Source organism: Hyla sarda, chromosome 3 (genome assembly GCF_029499605.1).
Source record: "Hyla sarda isolate aHylSar1 chromosome 3, aHylSar1.hap1, whole genome shotgun sequence".
NCBI lineage: Eukaryota > Metazoa > Chordata > Amphibia > Anura > Hylidae > Hyla > Hyla sarda.
The window spans coordinates 133,494,348-133,515,511 of record NC_079191.1 but is presented as its reverse complement, the minus strand read 5'-3'; the positions used below and the strand labels follow the sequence as shown (position 1 = coordinate 133,515,511).

General features: G+C 43.9%; 1 long non-coding RNA gene across 1 annotated transcript in view; it reads left to right on the top strand.

Moving 5' to 3' along the window:
• The window catches only part of LOC130361732 (uncharacterized), a 59,245-nt gene extending 45,232 nt beyond the window's left edge, over window positions 1-14,013 (top strand). The window contains exon 3 of the long non-coding RNA XR_008891129.1: window positions 13,654-14,013. This is a non-coding gene — a long non-coding RNA (uncharacterized LOC130361732). The remainder of the gene's footprint in view (window positions 1-13,653) is intronic.
• Window positions 14,014-21,164: the final 7,151 nt, after the last annotated feature.

The window sequence follows — 21,164 nt, the reverse complement described above, 5'->3', positions numbered from 1 at the left end:
CTGCCACCTCCAGACTGTGTCATTCAGCCACTATATGTTCTCCTTATGCTGCCACCACCTCTACGCTGTGTCATTCAGCCACTATATGGTCTCCTCATGCTGCTGCAAACTCCAGGCTGTGTCAGTCAGCCACTATATGTTCTCATGCTGCCGCCACCTACACGATGTGTCATTCAGCCACTATATGCGGACGCCACCTCCAGGCTGTGTCATTCAGCCACTATTTGTTCTCCTCTTGCTGATGCCAGCTCCAAGCTGTCACATACTGCCACCATATGTTCTCCTCATGCTGCCACCACCTCTACGCTGTGTCATTCAGCCACTATATGGTCTCCTCATGCTGCTGCAAACTCCAGGCTGTGTCAGTCAGCCACTATATGCTGCCTCCAACTCCAGGCTGTCATTCAGCCACTATGTGTTCTCATGCTGCCGCCACTTCCATGCTGTGTCATTCAGGCAATATATGGTCTCCTCATACTTTCGCCACCTGCATGCTGTGTCATTCAGCCACTTTATTTTCTCCTCATGCTTCCGCCACCTCCAGGCTGTGTCATTCAGCCACTATATGGTCTCCTCATGATGCCGCAAACTCCAGGCTGTGCCATTCAGCCACTATATGTTCTCCTCATGCTGCCACCACATCCATGCTATTTCATTCAGCCACTATTTTGTCTTCTCATGCTGCTGCAAACTCCAGGCTGTGTCAATCAGCCACTAAATGCTGTCACCAACTCCAGGCTGTGTTATTCAGCCACTATATGGTCTCCTCATGCTTTCGCCACCTCCAGGCTGTGTCATTTAGCCACTATATGTTCTCCTCATGCTGCCGCCACCTCCAGGCTGTGTCATTAAGCCACTATATGCTTATGCCACCTCCAGGCTGTGTCATTCAGCCACTATATGTTCTCCTGCTGCCGCCACCTACACGATGTGTCATTCAGCCACTATATGCGGACGCCACCTCCAGGCTGTGTCATTCAGCCACTATTTGTTCTCCTCTTGCTGATGCCAGCTCCAAGCTGTCACATACTGCCACCATATGTTCTCCTCATGCTGCCACCACCTCTACGCTGTGTCATTCAGCCACTATATGGTCTCCTCATGCTGCTGCAAACTCCAGGCTGTGTCAGTTAGCCACTATATGCTGCCTCCAACTCCAGGCTGTCATTCAGCCACTATGTGTTCTCATGCTACCGCCACTTCCATGCTGTGTCATTCAGGCAATGTATGGTCTCCTCATACCTTCGCCACCTCCATGCTGTGTCATTCAGCCACTTTATTTTCTCCTCATGCTTCCGCCACCTCCAGGCTGTGTCATTCAGCCACTATATGGTCTCCTCATGCTGCCGCATACTCCAGGCTGTGCCATTCAGCCACTATATGTTCTCCTCATGCTGCCACCACATCCATGCTATTTCATTCAACCACCGTTTTGTCTTCTCATGCTGCTGCAAACTCCAGGCTGTGTCAATCAGCCACTAAATGCTGTCACCAACTCCAGGCAGTGTCATTCAGACAGCATTTGTTCTCCTCATGCTGCCGCCACCTCCACGCTGTGTCATTTAGCCACTATACTGTCTCCTCATGCTTTCGCCACCTCCAGGCTGTGTCATTTAGCCACTATATGTTCTCCTCATGCTGCCGCCACCTCCAGGGTGTGTCATTAAGCCACTATATGCTTACGCCACCTCCAGGCTGTGTCATTCAGCCACTTTATGTTCTCATGCAGCCGCCACCTACACGATGTGTCATTCAGCCACTATATGGTCTCCTCATGCTTTTGCCACCTCCAGGCTGTGTCATTCAGCCACTATATGCTGCCACAACCTCTAGGCTGTGCCATTCAACCACTATATGCTGCCGCCAACTCCAGGCTGTGTCATTCAGCCATTATATGTTTCCTCATGCTGATGCCACCTCCAGGCTGTGTCATTCAGCCACTATATGGTCTCCTCATGCTGCCGTCACCTCCAGGCTGTGTCACTCAGCCACTATATGTTCTCCTCATGCTGCCGCCACCTCCAGGGTGTATCATTAAGCCACTATATGCATGCTGCCACCAGCTGAAGGCTGTGTCATTCAGCCACTATATGTTCTCATGCTGCCGCCACCTCCACATTGTGTAATTGAGCCACTATATGTTCTCCTCATGCTTCTTCCACCTTCAAGCTGTGTCATTCAGCCACTATGTGTTCTCCTCATGCTTCCGCCACCTCCAGGCTGTGTCATTCAGCCACTATATGGTCTCCTCATGCTGCCGAAAACGCCAGGCTGTGTCATTCAGCCACTATATGCTGTCGCCAACTCCAGGCTGTGTCATTCAGCCACTAAGAGGTCTCCTCATGCTGCCGCCAACTCCAGGCTGTGTCATTCAGCCATTATATGTTTCCTCATGCTGCCGCCACCTCCAGGCTGTGTCATTCAGCCACTTTATGGTCTCCTCATGCTGACACCACCTCCAGACTGTGTCATTCAGCCACAATATGTTCTTCTCATGCTGCCACCACCTATACGCTGTGTTATTCAGCCACTATATGGTCTCCTCATGCTGCTGCAAATTCCAGGCTGTGTCAGTCAGCCACTATATGCTGCCTCCAACTCCAGGCTGTCATTTAGCCACCATATGGTCTCCTCATTCCTACGCCACCTCCATGCTGTGTCATTCAGCCACTTTATTTTCTCCTCATGCTGCCACCACCTCCAGGCTGTGTCATTCAGCCACTTTATGATCTCCTCATGCTTCCGCCACCTCCAGACTATGTCATTCAGCCACTATATGTTCTGTTCATGCTGACGCCACCTCCATGCTGTGTCATTTAGCCACTTTATTTTCTCCTCATGCTGCCACCACCTCCAGGCTGTGCCCTTCAGCCACTATATGGACTCCTCATGCTGCTGCAAACTCCAGGCTGTGTCATTCAGAAACTATATGCTGCCCCATCCTCCAGGCTATGTCATTCAGCCACTATATGTTCTGTTCATGCTGACGCCACCTCCATGCTGTGTCATTCAGCCACTTTATTTTCTCCTCATGCTGCCACCACCTCCAGGCTGTGCCCTTCAGCCACTATATGGACTCCTCATGCTGCTGCAAACTCCAGGCTGTGTCCTTCAGAAACTATATGCTGCCTCAACCTCCAGGCTGTGTCATTCAGCCACTATATGCTGTCGCCCACTCCAGGCTGAGTCATTCAGCCACTATAAGGTCTCCTAATGCTGCCACCAACTCCACGCTATGTCAATCAGCCACTATATGCTGACGCCACCTCCAGGCTGTGTCATTCAGCCACTATATGTTCTCCTCTTGCTAATGCCAGCTCCAAGCTGTCTTATACTGCCACCATGTGTTCTACTCATGCTGTCGCCACATCCACGCTGTTTTATTCAGCCACTATATGGTCTCCTCATACTGCCACAAACTACAGGCTGTGTCAGTCAGCCACTATATGCTGTCGCCAACTCCAGGCTGTTTCATTAAGCCAGTATATGTTCTCCTCATGCTGCCGCCACCTCCACGCTGTGTCATTCAGCCACTATATGGTCTCCTCATGCTTCCGCCACCTCCAGGCTGTGTCTTTAAGCCACTACATGTTCTTCTCATGCTGCCGTCACCTCCAGGGTGTGTCATTAAGCCACTTTATGTTGCCACCAACTCCAGACTGGGTCATTCAGCCTCTATATGTTCTCATGCTGCCGCCATCTTCAAGCTGTGTCATTCAACCACTATATGTTCTCCTTATGCTGCCGCCACCTTCAGGCTGTGTCATTCAGCCACTATATGGTCTCCTCATGCTGCAGAAAACTGCAGGCTGTGTCATTCAGCCACTAAATGCTGCCGCAACCTCCTGGCTGTGCCATTCAGCCACTATATGCTGTTGCCAACTGCTGGCTGAGTCATTCAGCCACTATGAGGTCTCCTAATGCTGCCGCCACTTCCACGCTGTGTCATTCAGCCACTTTATGGTCTCCTCATGTTGCCGCCACCTCCAGGCTGTGTCATTCAGGCCCAATATAGTCTCCTCATGCTGCCGAAAACTCCAGGCTGTGTCATTCAGCCACTATATGCTGCCGCAACCTCCAGGCTGTGCCGTTCAGCCACTATAGGCTGTCGCCAACTCCAGGCTGAGTCATTCAGCCACTATGAGGTCTCCTCATGCTGCTGCCACTTCCACACTGTGTCAATCAGCCACTTTATGGTGTCCTCGTGCTGCCGCCACCTCCAGGGTAAGTCATTCAGCCACTATATGTTCTCCTCATGCTGCTGCCACCTCCAGACTGTGTCATTCAGCCACTATATGTTCTCCTCATGCTGCTGCAAACTCCAGGCTGTGTCAGTCAGCCACTATATGCTGCCTCCAACTCCAGGCTGTCATTCAGCCACTATGTGTTCTCCTCATGCTGCCCCACTTCCATGCTGTGTCATTCAGCCACTATATGGTCTCCTCATGCTTCCGCCACCTCCATGCTGTGTCATTCAGCCACTTTATTTACTCCTCATGCTGCCGCCACCTCCAGGCTCTGTCATTCAGCCACTTTATTTTCTCCTCATGCTTCTGCCACCTCCCCGCTGTGTCATTAAGCCACTATATGTTCTCCTCATTCTGCCATCACATCCATGCTGTGTCATTCTGCCACTATATGTAAGAGAAAAGAAAAAAGAGGTGCGCTCCTAATGTGGATTGTTTATACAGGTAAGCCCCCAAGGAAAAAATCTATGAGCTTACCAGAAGTAGTTGTGCTGAGGGCAGCAGCTCCGGGGTCCTCTCTGGGTGATATGGTCACTCAGTACTTGTAGTACGTTTCAATGTGTGTGGACCATGGCATGGAACACACAAAAATGAGGACTTGATCCAGGGCACTTCCCCTCTTGATATAAATGGCACGTCCAGGCAAAAGGGTTATTAAGATGAAAGAGGTTTTGAGTCCTGTGCCGGGCTCTTCTTCAGGCATATGAGAATCCTTACAAACACACATGGTTAAAAAGACCCAGGAATGAAATGGATCCGGGTGAAAGGTCATGAAATTACAATCCAATATAAAACAATAAAAATTGTAAAAACAAATAAAAATGACATACTTATCCTAATTAAACATAATACATAACTAATATAAAATCTGCACTGTGATTCTATGCATGATTCAAATTTCGGCAGCGCTGGAGGCTCATAAATCCACTGCATCCATTGAAGGATCACAGCGGAGCTGACATTTCTAGGGTGCATGCGCTACTGTGTAGCAGCCCACACACACAGAAAGGGTGTATAGATCGCTACTGAGCAGCGGTGCGCTACTGTGTAACTGCCCACACACACAAAAGGTGAATGGGAAGTGGGTATAGATCGCTGGTATGCAGAGAATAAAGACTAAAGATTACTCCTCAGCAGACACGGCCGAAGGTACCTTCAGCGCATGCGCTGTTACGATGTGTAAGCATGAAAGGTTGGTCTTCTGCACACGTATTGTTAGTACATTCTGCCACTAGTGTTGCTCACAAATATTCGAAATTCGAATATTCGTCGCAAATATCGCATATTCACAAATTCGCGAATATGAATATTCATTTTTTTTTTTTTAACCACAGAGCACATTGTAGTGATCTCCTTCGATGGATACATGCAATACTTGTTTCATTAGAGACCCTGAGGTGAGATCCTGATTCCTGAGGTAATCATTTGGTTTATGTGAATATTCGCAACGCCATTAGAATATTCGCAAATATTTTCTGCGCCCTTCTGATGCCTGTCAGCCAATAAGAGTTCTGCAAACACAGTTGTCAGAGGTTAGCAACCTCCCCAGCAACCAATCGAAAGTTTCCCGCCCGATCATATGAGATCACTCCCAACATGTTGGACTATATAGTAGTATATAGTTTAGGTCAGTGTTTCTCAACCAGAGGTTCCTCCAGATGTTGCAAAACTACAACTCCCAGCATGTTGGACTATATAGTAGAATATAGTTTAGGTCAGTGTTTCTCAACCAAAGGTGCCTCCAGCTGTTGCAAAACTACAACTCCCAGCATGTTGGACTATGAAATACAGCAAATTTGAATATGGCATTTGCCGCTCATCACTATAAGTAGTATATGTCAGTGTTTCCCAACCAGGGGTGCCTCCAGCTGTTGCAAGACTACAACTCCCAGTAGGCTCGACTATATAGTAGTGGATAGCTCAGGTCAGTGTTTCACAACCAGAGTGCCTCCAGCTGTTGCAAAACTACAACTCCCAGCATGTTGGACTACGAAATACCACAAATTCGAATACGGCATATGCCGCTCATCACTATACAGTAGTATATGTCAGTGTTTCCCAACCAGGGGTGCCTCCAGCTGTTGCAAAACTAAAACTCCCAGCATGTTGGATTATATAGTATATATAGTTCAGGTCAGTGTTTCCCAACCAGAGTGCCTCCAGTTGTTGCAAAACTACAACTCCCAGTAGGGTGGACTATATAGTAGTGGATAGCTCAGGTCAGTGTTTCACAACCAGAGTGCCTCCAGCTGTTGCAAAACTACAACTCCCAGCAGGCCCGGACAGCCCTTGGCCAATTTTAATTGAGGGCCACCTGCGCTCACTAATTTATTAACCACCGCTGCGCCGAAGTCCACGACAACGGCGAAACTCACGGAACGCAGCCCTGTGATGTCAGGCATAAATTATTAATTATGCTAAATAGCATGGCCGGTATTTTTTTTTATAAGAAAGGTGGCGACCCTACCTACACACCTGTGTTTCCCAACCAGGGTGCCTCCAGATGTCAAGCTGTCCAGGCATGCTGGGAGTTGTAGTTTTGCAACAGCTGGAGAAACACTGTTTGGGAAACACTGCTATCTGATCTTACATCATAATTTTAAAGGGGTACTCCGGTGAAAACCTTTTTTCTTTCAAATCAACTGGTACCAGAAAGTTAAACAGATTTGTAAATTACTTCTATAAAAAAAAAAATCTTACTCCTTCCTGTACTTATTAGCTGTATGAATACTACAGAAGAAATTCTGATGACATCATGACCACAGTGCTCTCTGCTGACATCTCTGTCCATTTTAGCAAATATAAAGAAAGGGCTCAGTGGTTAGCACTGTTACCTTGCAGCACTGGGGTCGTGGGTAGAGATGAGCGAACTTATAGTAAATTCGATTCGTTACGAACTTCTCGGCTCGGCAGTTGATGACTTATCCTGCGTAAATTAGTTCAGCTTTCAGGTGCTCTGGTTGGCTGGAAAAGGTGGATACATTCCTAGGAAAGAGTCTCCCAGGACTGTATCCACCTTTTCCAGCCCACCGGAGCACCTGAAAGCTGAACTAATTTATGCAGGAAAAGTCATCAACTGCCGAGCCGAGAAGTTCGTGACGAATCGAATTTACTGTAAGTTCGCTCATCTCTAGTCGTGGGTTCAAAACCCACTAAGGACAACATCTACAAATAGGTCTGAGTGCTATATCAATAAATAGTTATTATTATTATAATGTCAGCAGAGAGCACTGTGTTCCAAAAATAAAAGAACTTCCTCTGTAGTATTCAGCAGCTATTAAGTACAGGAAGGATTAAGATTTTTTAATAGAATTAATTTACGACTCTGTTTAACTTTCTGGCGCCAGTTGATTTAAAAGAAAAAAGGGGAGGAGCGGCAACTGCCCACAGCCGTATGCGGGAACCGTACTTAATGTATTTCAATGAGCCGTCCGGAGTGAAACGCAGCCTCCGGTTGGCTCATTTTTTGCCCACATGCAGTTTCCCGACCGGACCTAAAACCGTGTTGAACCCCAGTTTTAGGACCGGTCGGGAAACCGCCAACCAGAGGCTGCGTTTCACTCTGGCCGGCTCATTGAAATACATTAAGTACGGTTCCCGCATACGGCTGCGTGCGGTTGTCGCTCCTACCCCAGCCCCCTCCTCCCCCCAGGAACCGTACTTGTAAAACGCAGTGTGAACCCAGTTTATCCTCACTTTTGCTGAAATTACTTCACACCATATTGCTGCTGGCTCCAGGAAATAATTTGCATACAGGAGGAGGTATAAGAGGAGAGAACTACAACTTCCAGCATGACCAGACTTTTATTATGTGAGTTCAGAGAACATTACAGGAGGAGGTATAAGAGAACTACAACTCCCAGCATGTCCGGACTGTTATTATCTGATATCAGAGAACATTACAGGAGGAGGTATAAGAGAACTACAACTCCCAGCATGTCCGGCCTGTTATTATCTGATATCAGAGGACGTTACAGGAGGAGGTATAAGAGAACTACAACTCCCAGCATGTCCAGACTGTTATTATGTGATATCAGAGGATATTACAGGAGGAGGTATAAGAGAACTACAACTTCCAGCATGTCTGGCCTGTTATTATCTGATATCAGAGGACGTTACAGAAGGAGGTATAAGAGAACTACAACTCCCAGCATGTCCAGACTGTTATTATGTGATATCAGAGGATATTACAGGAGGAGGTATAAGAGAACTACAACTCCCAGCATGTCCAGACTGTTATTATGTGATATAAGAGGATATTACAGGAGGAGGTATAAGAGAACTACAACTCCCAGCATGTCCAGACTGTTATTATGTGATATCAGAGGATATTACAGGAGGAGGTATAAGAGAACTACAACTCCCAGCATGTCCAGACTGTTATTATGTGATATCAGAGGACATTACAGGAGGAGGTATAAGAGAACTACAACTCCCAGCATGTCCAGACTGTTATTATGTGATATTAGAGGATATTACAGGAGTAGTATAAGAGAACTACAACTCCCAGCATGTCCAGACTGTTATTATGTGATATCAGAGGATATTACAGGAGGAGGTATAAGAGAACTACAACTCCCAGCATGTCCAGACTGTTATTATGTGATATCAGAGGACATTACAGGAGGAGGTATAAGAGAACTACAACTTCTAGCATGTCCAGACTGTTATTATGTGATATTAGAGGATATTACAGGAGTAGTATAAGAGAACTACAACTCCCAGCATGTCCACGAGTGGCAATTATTTTTGCGATTATTTTTGCGATTATTTTCGCATGGCGAAAATTCACAATGTTAAAAAAACGTCACGAATATAACGAATATGCAAATTTCACGAATATAGGACGAATATTCGTCCTCATATTAGCGAAATATCACGAATTCGAATATGGCATATGCCGCTCATCACTATCTGCCACTATATGGTCTTTTCATGCTTCCGCCACCTTCAGGTTGTGTCAGTTAGCCAGTAAACTGGCATGTGTGGTTGTGTCGCTCAGCCACTATATGGTCTCCTCATGCTTCCGTGCTTCCGCCACCTCCAGGCTTTGTCATTCAGCCACTAAATGTTCTCCTCATGCTGCCACCACCTCCAGGATGTGTCTTTCAGCCACTATATGGTCTCCTCATGCTGCCAAAATCTCCAGGCTGTGTCATTCACCCACTATATGCTGCTGCCACCTCCAGGCTGTGTCATTAAGCCACTATATGCTGCTGCCAACTCCAGGCTGTTTCATTCAGCCACTATGAGGTCTCCTCATGCTGCCGCCTACTCCGGGCTGTGTCATCAAGCTACTATATGCTTCCACCACCTCCAGGCTGTGTCATTCAGTCACTATATGTTCTCCTCAAGCTGCCGCCACCTCCACGCTATATCATTAAGCCACTATATGGTCTCCTCATGCTGCTGCAAACTTCAGGCTGTGTCATTCAGACACTATTTGTTCTCCTCATGCTGCCGCTACCTCCAGGCTGTGTCATTCAGCCACTATATGTTCTCCCCATGTTGCCGCCACCTCCAGACTGTGTCATTCAGCCACTATATGTTCTCCTCATGCCTCAACCTCCTCCACGCTCTGTCATTCAGCCACTTTATGGTCTCCTCATGCTGCTGCAAACTCTAGGCTGTGTCATTCAGCCACTATGTGGTCTCCTCATGCTGCTGCCACCTCCAGGCTGTGTCATTCAGCCACTATATGGTCTCCTCATGCTGCCACACACTCCTGGCTGTGTCATTTAGCCACTATATGCTGCCGCCTCCTCCAGGCTCTATCATTCAGCCACTGTATGCTGCTGCCAACTCCAGGCTGTGTAATTCAGCAACTATGTGGTCTCCTCATGCTGCCACCAACTCCAGGCTGTGTCATTTAGCCACTATATGCTGCCGCAAACTCCACGCTGTGCAATTCAGACACTATATGGTCTCTTCCTGCTGCTTGAAACTTTTTATGGTAGCACTAGCATCCAAAAATCTTCAATCATAAAAAAAATTATCTTTTAATCTTTGCAATTGTGAGGCCCTATGGTCTCCTCATGCTGCTGCCACCTCCAGGTTGTGCCACCATATAGTCTCCTTATGCTGTTGGCACCTTAGATTAAACTTGAAAATTGTTCATGTATCTAAAATCTTCAATTTTAATTTTACTAAATATCTTTAAAGGAAATCTGTCATCAGAATCACCCTTACTAAACCTGTTACACAGGCTTGTAGTGTGGGTGATCCTGATTAAAACGCTCCTTACCTGGTTAAAAATGGTTCAGCGCTTCTTAAGATATCTATATTTTTAGTTTTCTGTTATTCCCTGGCTTGGGACTCAGTGGGAGGTGTTATCATCTGGAACTCGGCCACACGTCATTATAGCTGGGCGGAGCTGCCGCCCGGCTCATGAATATTCATGAACTTATCCTCCTGGTCTAATTCTTCTTTCTCAGTCTGGTGTGGAGGGCCGCGCATGCGCCGCGTTCCGTACACCCGGAAGCGGCGTTCTCCCCCTGGCTTCACTCAAGCTGCGGCCCTATACAAGTAAGAAGATGGGCTGCATAAGTGAAAAGCCGGGGGTGGGAGGAAGGGAGGGACGGAGGGTGTATTTATTCACAAACAGACCGAGAAAGAAGAATTAGACCAGGAGGATAAGTTCATGAATATTCATGAGCCGGACGGCAGCTCCGCCCAGCTAGAATGACGTGTGGCCGAGTCCCAGATGATAACACCTCCCACTGAGTCCCAAGCCAGGGAATAACAGAAAACTAAAAATATAGATATCTTAAGAATCGCTCAACCATTTTTAACCAGGTAAGGAGTGTTTTAATCAGGATCACCCGCACTACAAGCCTGTGTAACAGGTTTAGTGCGGGTGATTCTGATGACAGATTTCCTTTAATCTTTTTTTTTGTGAGGACCTATGGTCTCGTCGGGCTGCTGCCACCTCTAGGCTCTGTCATTGTGCCGCCATGTAACTCCTTGTTAGATTGGGTTTTGTGGTCATACAGTATTAATTCAAAGTAAACACCAGGACATTACACTTGGGAATCTAATGTAAATCTTAAATTTAAAAAAATGTAATATTTTCAAGACTGAGGCCCTATGGTTGTCAACATCATATATTACCTGTGGAATTATCACAAGAATCAAATGAAACAGCTTGGAGCGATAACAATGAACCAAAACTGATTAAATGAAATATTCACACTTTCACAGTCAGGGGGGCACTGAGAGGCAGGGATTGGAACAGGTGGTATCTCGCCTGGCGGAGGACCGCCAGCTCGATGCTTACCAGAATGGGTACTAAAAAAAATTTAAATAAATTCAAATTAAATTAAATAAAAATTACATAAAAAATCTCTTCAATTTTGATGCCATTTGGTCTCTCTGCTGCCACAACCAGAAGCTCTGTGGCAGTGATTATAATAGCAATGATTGTAATCTGCATGACATACTGATTAACAGTATTCTTTCACTAACACAGCACACTCCCTATGCGTGTTAGGACAAGGAAAAGTGTTCTACCCCCTCTTTTTGAGGCTATATGGTCTCCTCATGCTTCCGTCACCTCCACGCTGTGTCATTCAGCCAATATATGTTCTCCTCATGCTGCCGCACCTCCAGGCTGTCATTCAGCCACTATATGCTGCCACCAATTTCAGACTGTGTTATTCAGCCACTATGTGGTCTCCTCTTGCTGCCGCCACCTCCACGCTGTGTCATTCAGTTACTATATGGTCTCCTCATGCTTCCGCTACCTCCAGGCTGTGTCATTCAGCCACTATATGGTCCCCTCATACTGATGCCACCTCCAGGCTCTATCATTGTGCTGCTCTGCAACAGTGATTCTAATAGCAACGCCTCTGATCTGCATGTCATACTGAATAACGGTATTATTCCACTAACCCAGCACACACCCTATGCGTGTTACAGCAAGGTAAAGTGTTCTACACCCCTATTGAGGCTCTCTGTAGGCCAGAAACAGCCGTATTTAATAGCGATTTGCCACAAATAAATTGGGACCGAACCGATTTTTGGGGAAAAATTCGGCGAATCGGCCGAATCGAATATTTTTAAAATTCGCTCATCTCTATCGGCAGTCACTAATGGGTTAAAGAGAGCCTGACACATTGAAATTTAGAGCAAGGGAGGCTTAGTGGACTGATACATGTTTGACTTTTACATTGTTTTATAGAAAAAGACTCAGGATACTTATCATTTATGTAAATCCCTGCACATTCTGGATAGTCAGCCATACCCAGTGACAACTATTTGTGTATAAGTGTTCATATACAGAATAACATTGGTCACTAAGTATAAGTGACTACTTATCCGAGAAAAAGCAGACAGTTAAGTGAATAAAGACAAGTCATTCCGAATCACTTCCCATAAACTATAATCTGATTTGCTCCTTCTGCTGTAAAAAATAGTTATGGCACTAAGGGGTTAAGGTAAACACCTGAGCTATGCAGCTATAATATTTAGTTGACATATACATTTAGATTCTAAATAAAAACTGACATATTCAGAAGGGGTTATTCCAAGTTGAATAGAACTGTTCAGGGGTTAAAGGAGTTTTCCCATAATGAGACCTTGTCACCCATCTATGGGTGACAAGTGTCTGAACATAAGGTCCAACTGCTGGGACCACTACTGATCACAAGCATAGGGGTCCTGGGTAATGTACTCTGCTATCTTGAGCAGCACCATAGAGTTTAACTTGAGTGGCAATGTGCATGTATGCCTGTCACCATATTCAAACACAGGCACTCTAAAGGTCTATTCTGATATTCTGTGGATAGGCGACAAGTTGTAATTATGGGAGAACCCTTTAAAGGGGTTATCCAGGAATAGAAAAACACAGCTAATTTCTTTCAAAAACAGCTCCACGTCTTTCTCCAGGTTGGGTGTGGTTTTACAACTTGGCTCCATTCACGTCAATGGAATTGAGCTGCCTAACCCCACCCAACCTGGAAACAGACAGGGAGTGTTTTTTTTTTTTTTTTTTTATAGAAAGTAGCTCTGTTTTTCTATTCCTGGATAACCCCTTTAAAATATTCCACTTTCCAATCCTGGTGGAGAAATACTGATGCCAATTTATCTCTATACTTTACACTCAAAAATGTACGGCTATAAGTTATTTCACTTGTCCTTGCTATTCTGCAAGCTTCCATGTACCTGGTACCATTTTAAAATCAAGTAAAAAGGTTATTTTCTAAAGTATAGTTTGTGACCATGAAATAGCTTTAGCTATAAATATGTGTAAAGGCAAAAAATAAGAGAGAGAATAAATAATAGCAGATTATCAAGGCAAAATGTAAATAATTTGTTGCATTTTATGTCTTAAATTATACAAAATAGAACTTTATGCATAAAACATATAAAACCGTTTTTTGCAACTGTTTCTTTTTTTCTATTTTAGAGATGTTGAATGCCAGTTTTACCTTATCCTGAAGCAACACACAACCCATTAACTATACATTTCCAGAAAGGTTCTTTGCATTGTTGCGTTTGATCTGACGTGATGAGTGACGCACTCTCTAGTGACATGCAAGTTTAACTATTATTTGCAGAACTGAAGAGCCAAAGAGCAATGAAATGATATCACAGTAAAGATAATTTACGTACATGAATTCTGTAATCCGTTTAGACTGGTGATCCCAAAGGAGAAGGTTACCTTGTTTGTATGAAGTCAGAAACTCATGAATGTTGCCTAAGCTGCATAAACACAACTGTAGAATTTCTTATTCCTATTTTATGAACTGATGCTGACATTATAAAAATGGAGATCTTAAAGAGGCAGTTGTTTTTTTTTTTCTTTAAAGGGGTTATCCACCATGAGGGGACTTTAGTACTTAACCGCCAGACAGAAATGGACATGCTTACGCAGGATCCGTGCATGTCTTGGGGCTTAATGGATGTGTTGTGAGTCCACCATAATGCTGCTGCTATCTTCTTGTGAAATGGCTATTTCCTGTTGGAGTTCCTTCCCTCATACTACAAGTCACAGGATCCCATATTTATACGTGTGAGGTCACTTTTCTCCTTCCCACACCCCAGCCAACCCACCATTGCAGTACAGCTGATCAACAAGTCCCTTCAGCCCTGTGGAGACTGATCTTCCCCCCAAAACCCAGCTCCTCCCATTGAAGTAGACAGGCTCACTTTCAACACCTGACTAGTAGTGTTGAGCGGCATAGGCCATATTTGAATTTGCAAATATTCGTGAATACATGGACGAATATTCGTCATATATTCGCTAAATTCGCATATTCGTAATATTCGCGTTTTATTTTCACATATGAGAAAATTCGGGTATGCAAAAATTAGCATATATAAAAATTAGCATAAGCAAAAATTTGCACGCCAGTCTCACACAGTAGTATTAGAGCCTTCTTTACACCACACAAGCTGGAAGCAGAGAGGGGTGATAACTGTGATGTGTACTGTGATAAAAAAAAAAATAATACATTTAAAAAAAAAACGAATATTCGTAATTACGAATATATAGTGCTATATTCGTGAATATTCGCGATCAACACTACTGACTAGTGATGTAATGCTTCAGATGCACTGCAACCTGAGAAAAGCTGAGGCAACACTCATTTTGTATACTGATAAAAATGAACATTGGGGAAAAAATCACATAAAAATTGTGAGACCATTCATCAAAATGAATTACTCTCACTAAGCCCCTGTAGCATAATCAAATAAGAAAAATCCTGGAATACCCTTTTAAGGACAACAACATCAAGATAATGAAACAGTGTGACCACTAGAATGTAGTCACCATTTACCTATTGTGCAATAATAAGTATAGGCATTTACAAAACAGCATGTTTCATAGCTATTATGGGGACTGCTGATTATGATGAAGAAATGAGCCATTATTTCAGAGCAGCTTATTTTACGATGGTGAGTCATGCACGGTAGGGCTATATTACAATTCTTTGGCAAGAACTGAACTAGGTACTTATATGTTTCTGCTAAACTAGTTCATGATATTTTGTTTTTAGTGGTCAAAATATAAGCAATTTGGTCATGCCATTTTAATCATCTACTGTATTTCAAGAGACATAGTATCAGAAACATTTATATTGTGAAAACAAATGTGTATAATATCCATTTGCCCAATATGAAAACAAGCTAAAACCTTAAAAAAGATATATCTTGCACAATAAAATACAGCTCTGTATACTTAAACGATAGTGCTATAAAGTTGTATTTTTTTACAGATTTCAATTCGTAAGACCCCTTATGACTGGAAAGGTTTGTGAAATGTCATCTGCTTCATGTTGTCATACATCCAATTCTCACAAATTTTAGGGCATGTTCTACAATGAAATCTAAAAAAGAACACATTTATGACTATTACTTTAAATATATCCTTTTCTAAATGAATGCCTGAGGGAAGATCTTTGGGACTTGAAATGTTGTGGTGCTTCTTGATATGTGTAGTTGTAAGAAAGAAACAGGTGTGGACCTGCTGTGCTACCCAACCAATCTTGCCTAGGACCTTTCTCAAGATCCTAGGTACCCTCTAGGTTTTTACTCTTTATCACACTCCAGGATGTGGAAACTTGATCTCACTGCTAGAGATAAGATTACTTCCCATGGTCTGGATCAGGTTTGGACTGGCCATCGGGCACACTGGGCATTTGCCCGGTGGGCTGGGCAATCCAGGACAAATTTAACTACAGGTATAATCGCATCTAATAGACGTGCCTCTAGTTAAATGCAGGATTCGGCTGATCGACAGAGTGAAGAGCCATTAGCTCCATGCCCTGTAAATCAGGCTTGCGGTTGCACGTGAAATGCAGGTGGCTACAAGAGGACTGACCGTCCATCCTCTGCACTCTATTATCCAGAGCATTCATGGTGGAGAAATACTGATGCTAATTTACCTCTATACTTTACACTCAAAAATGTACGGCTATACATTATTTCACTGGTCCTTGCTATTATGGAAGCTTCCGTGTATCTTGTACCATTTGAAAATCAAGTAAAAAGGTTATTTTCTAAAGTATAGTTTGTCACCATGAAATAGCTTTAGCTATAAATATGTGTAAAGGCAGAAAAATAAGAGAAAGAATAAATAATAGCAGATCATCACGAGAAAAAAGTTAATAATGTGTTGCATTTTATATCTTAAATCATACAAAATAGAACTTTATTAATAAAACATATAAAAAAAATTTTTGCAACTGTTTCCTTTTTTCTATTATGGATATGTTGAATGCTAGTTTTACCTCATTCTAAAGCAACACACAGCCCATTAGCTATACATTTCCAGAAAGGTTCTTTGAATTGCTGCATTTGATCTGACGCGATGAGTGACGCACTCTCTACTGACATGCAAGTTTAGCTATTATTTGCAGAACTGAAGAGCCAAAGAGCAAGTTTACTGCGCTACATGAAATGATATCACAATAAAGATAATTTACATACATTAATTCTGTTTAGACTGGTGATCCCAAAGGAGAAGGTTACCTTGTTTGTATGAAGTCAGAAACTCATGAATGTTGCCTAACATTCCCATGGTCTGGATCAGTGCCGGACTGGCCATCCGGCCCTGATCCAGACCAGAGCCGAATATCACACTCCAGGATGTGGAAACTTGATCTCACTGCTAGAGATAAGAATACTTCCCATGATCTGGATCAGGGCTGGACTGGCCATGGGGCATACTGTGCATTTGCCAGGTGGGCTGGGCCATCCTCAGGCCCGGCCAGTCCAGGACAAATTTAACTATAACCGCGTTTAACAGACGTGCCTCTAGTTAAATGCAGGGCTCGGCTGATTGACAGAGCAAAGAGCCATTGGCTCCTCACCCTGTAAACCAGTCTTGCGGCTGCACATGATATGCAGGTGGCTACAAGAGGACCGAGTGTCCATCCTCTGTGTTCGTGAAGTCATCATCATCTGCCGGAGCAAAGACCTGAGAAGAAGGCAAGAAGAAAGGCACTGCTGAGGACTAAGGGAGAGCCAGGTAAGTTTAGTTTGTTCTTTTTTATTTATTTAACATTAGTGGCTGCACTTAAGGGGGTTGCTGCACTAAAGGGGGCCTGTGCCCTAATGGGGCCTGCTGCACTAAAGGTGGCTGTTGCTCTAAAGAGATCTGATGCACTAAAGGGGGCTGCTGCATTAAAGGGGGCTCTTGCACTAAAGAGAGCTGCTGCACTAAAGGGGGCTGCTGCACTAAAGGGGGCTGTTGCACTAAAAGGGGCTACTGCACTAAAGGAGGTTGCTGCACTATGACTACCTAAAGGGTACTGCTGCACTAAAACTACCTAAATGGGGCTGCTGCACCTACAGCTACCTAAAGGGGACTGCTGCACTTACATTTACCTAAAGGGGGCTGCTGCACCTACAACTACCTAAAGGGGGCTGCTGCACCTACAACTACCTAAAGGAGGCTGCTGCACCTTCAACTACCTAAAGGGGGCTGCTGCATTAAAACTATCTAAAGTGGGTTGCTGCACCTACAGCTACCTAAAGTGGGTTTCTGCACTACAACTACCTAAAAAGGGCTTCTACTATGTACATGGGGCTACTATCTACAGGGGACCTACCTACAGGGTGTAAACCCTACTTATAGGGGGCTGCTACTACCTAAAGAGAGTAACTATCTCAAGGGGCAGCTACCTACAGGTGACACCTACCTACAGGGGTACTTACCTACTCAGTGCACCTACATAGTGGGGGAACCTACATCAAGGGACCGGTATACCTATTGAAGCAACCTACTTCATGGGCGGCGGGGGGGGGGGGGGGGATTTACATATTCTTTCCCAGCCCACTTATCTACTCTTTGTATTATGAAGAACACTGAGAGGGTTATTATTACTGTTTGGAAAAGTGCAGATCCTAAAATGATTGTCTGGCAGGTTCTGTGGAGACGGGTTGTGGCTGAAAGAAGAAATCATCATGACGGTCTGGGCCGGATGAAGAAGAAAAAAGGAAAAGTGAATGACTCCAATCAGAGTAGATGTCACCTGCAAGTCACCAGATTTAACTGTATGTAATCACTAATATGGTCTGCAGAGCAGTGTAAAGCTGATATCTACCACTATATGGGCACTGTAGGGGCAGATATTTCCTACATGTATACTGTTATTATTGGTAAGATTTGTCTCAGTATACAGGATTTTGTCAGTAACAGTATGATAGTAATATGTATGGTGATTATACACCTCCTTCCATACTGGTATTATTGGTAATGTTTGTCTCAGTATACAGGATTTAGTCAGTAACAGTATGATAGTAATAAATATGGTGATAATATTCCTCCTTGCATACTGGTATTATTAGTGATATTGGTCCTCAGTATACAGGATTTGGTCAATAACAGTATGATGGTAATATGTATGGGGAAAATGTTCCTCCTTGTAAACTGATATTATTGATAATATTGGTCTCTGTATACTGGATTTGGTCAGTAACAGTATGATGGTAATATATATGGTGATAATATTCCTCCTTGTACACTGGTATTATGGGTAATATTGGTCTCAGTATACAGGATTTGGTTAGTATCAGTATGATGGTAATATGTATGGTAATAATATTCCTCCTAGTATACCGGTATTATGGGTAATATTGGTCTCAGTATACAGGATTTTGTCAGTTTCAGTATGATGGTAATATGTATGGTGATAATATTCCTCCTTGTATGCTTGTATTATTGGCAATATTGATCTCAGTATACAGTATTTGGTAAGTAACAGTATGATGGTAATATGTATGGCGATAATATTCCTCCATATATACCATTGTTATTTGGTAAATATAAGATTTATATAGAGGTTCATGTGTTTATATATTGTAAGGATTTCACCCTGGGGATAGCTCTGGGATCGTCCTTGACACTGCCACAGGACACATTTCCACTTCAATCAACAGGCAAACAACAGTACTTTATGCAAGTCCGGCCCCTCGCCAGCTTTATTAGACAGGTTGCAGGATAAATAAAGACATAACACAGGAACAAAACAAAATCCTAGACCATCCACTCACTAACTAAACAATACAGCATGCCCTGTCTATCAACTGGTGGGCTTTTCCCGGCCAGTTAAACTTATGCCTCCTGCAACCTTCTACTCACAGTTCACACACAGCGTTTGCAACCTCTTGCTGTGTGTCTCCTCCACATCAATCTTGGGGCCACTCACAGCTCGGGCTGTGTGTTCCTCACCAGGACCCCTGCCTCCCCCCAATGCCACCTTGCTGTCTTCTGGGGAGAGCCCAGATTATTCTGTTTGACTTACTTTTAAACACACTTCCCCTTTCTGCTACCTCATTAATTAGGCCACAAGTGGAGGTTTATCCAGGGTTAGCTAGGGAAATACACTCTTTCCTTACCACACTGTCACAATATATATATATATATATATATATATATATATAATTTTTTTTCTTTTGTGTGCCATATTATGCTCAACTATGATTGGCATTCTTACCTTTCCTTTGTGGCTCCACCTTTATATAGCCTCACCTATGACCATAATGGGCTGCTTAGTCTAAAATGCCCAGGCCTATTTTTGTTTCCAGTCCAGCCCTTGTCTGGATATTGGTAGTAGCTGGCCCAGTAGACCAAACACCAATAAAGCGGTCAGCTAAGGAAAGCCAGGATTCATGCATAGGTAATAGGCAGGTGGCAAGGCAGTGCAGTCAAGAACTAGCAGACCAGTCTTGGTAAGTGGCACAGGTTTGTAATCAGCAATCTGGGGGAGGTACAGGAGAGTCAGTATGTTACCCAAGGAGCAGACTCAGGAAAAGCAGGCATAAGTCCTTCAGAAATATCAGATTACTTAATACAGCCCACCTTCACTATGGACATAAGTAACCACAAATGTGGTTAAGTGCAGTAGGCATAATACAATAATATGTGGTAAATCTTAAAATTTGGCATGAGAAATCTGGTCCGTAGAAGGTTAAGTTGTCCTAATTCAGCCATATTAAACTGAGTGTAGTTAAAGACTGGATCTCAAGCAGAGCAGCAGAAGTAGAAATAGTAGTGTGTGAAGACAGAGCTGAGAAGTTTGTGAGGAGAAATGTATGTATGCTCCGACCTGGCCTAGTAACCTGGCAGCTGACCTACTGCATTGTTTTGAAAGATCTTCATTTTGCAATTGAGCATTGGGGTTGTGCTCCCCACAGCGGTAAACTGCTATAATGGGAACTAGCTGGAGGGTTGTGAATTTGTCTACCAGTATCTAAGTAACACGATTGTTAAGGATTTAGTAAGAAACTGGAAATCGTAAAACCTAAGAAACCTGCTCAAGCCCCAGCAAGCCTGTAAAATGTGTTATGTAAATATGTTATGTGAGTGTCCCTGGGAAGCTACTACTACCACACTACCACAATGGTATAGTGGAAATCCCGTTGAAGGAGTGCAGGATGTCTAGTGGAAAGGCTAAGCAACTGTATCCAGATGATGACCAGACTGTAACAATGGACTACTATCACAAGCATTCAACCTATAGGCAGAAGCCATCTCTCGGCCTTCACACCACATGCTCCCTCTGGGTTGCTGCAATTGGTCTTAGTGTTTAATATCATGGTTCCAATAAATCTACCAGGTAAAATTTATATATTGGCCCTGAAATACTGTCGAATTCTTAAAACTTACACTAGACAGTATAAAATTATACTTTTGATATGTTTATGTGAAATATTTGAAAAAAAAAAGTTTACTTTTGGAGGCTGTGTGTCCTGTTTGCACTTGTACGCTAAGGCACTACTGTGGATCACTATGTTTGATAGTATAGCTGCCCCTTGCCTTAAAGTGGTGGTAGTCACACAGTCCTCAGTGGCCATTTTGGGTTAGGTACCTTCTTCAGGGGTTGAAAGCAAGTTGGGCCAGAGCCCTTTTGAAGTCATGAGTGGCATTACATTATAACTGAGCACTGCAGTGGTATTCAAAGGGAGTGG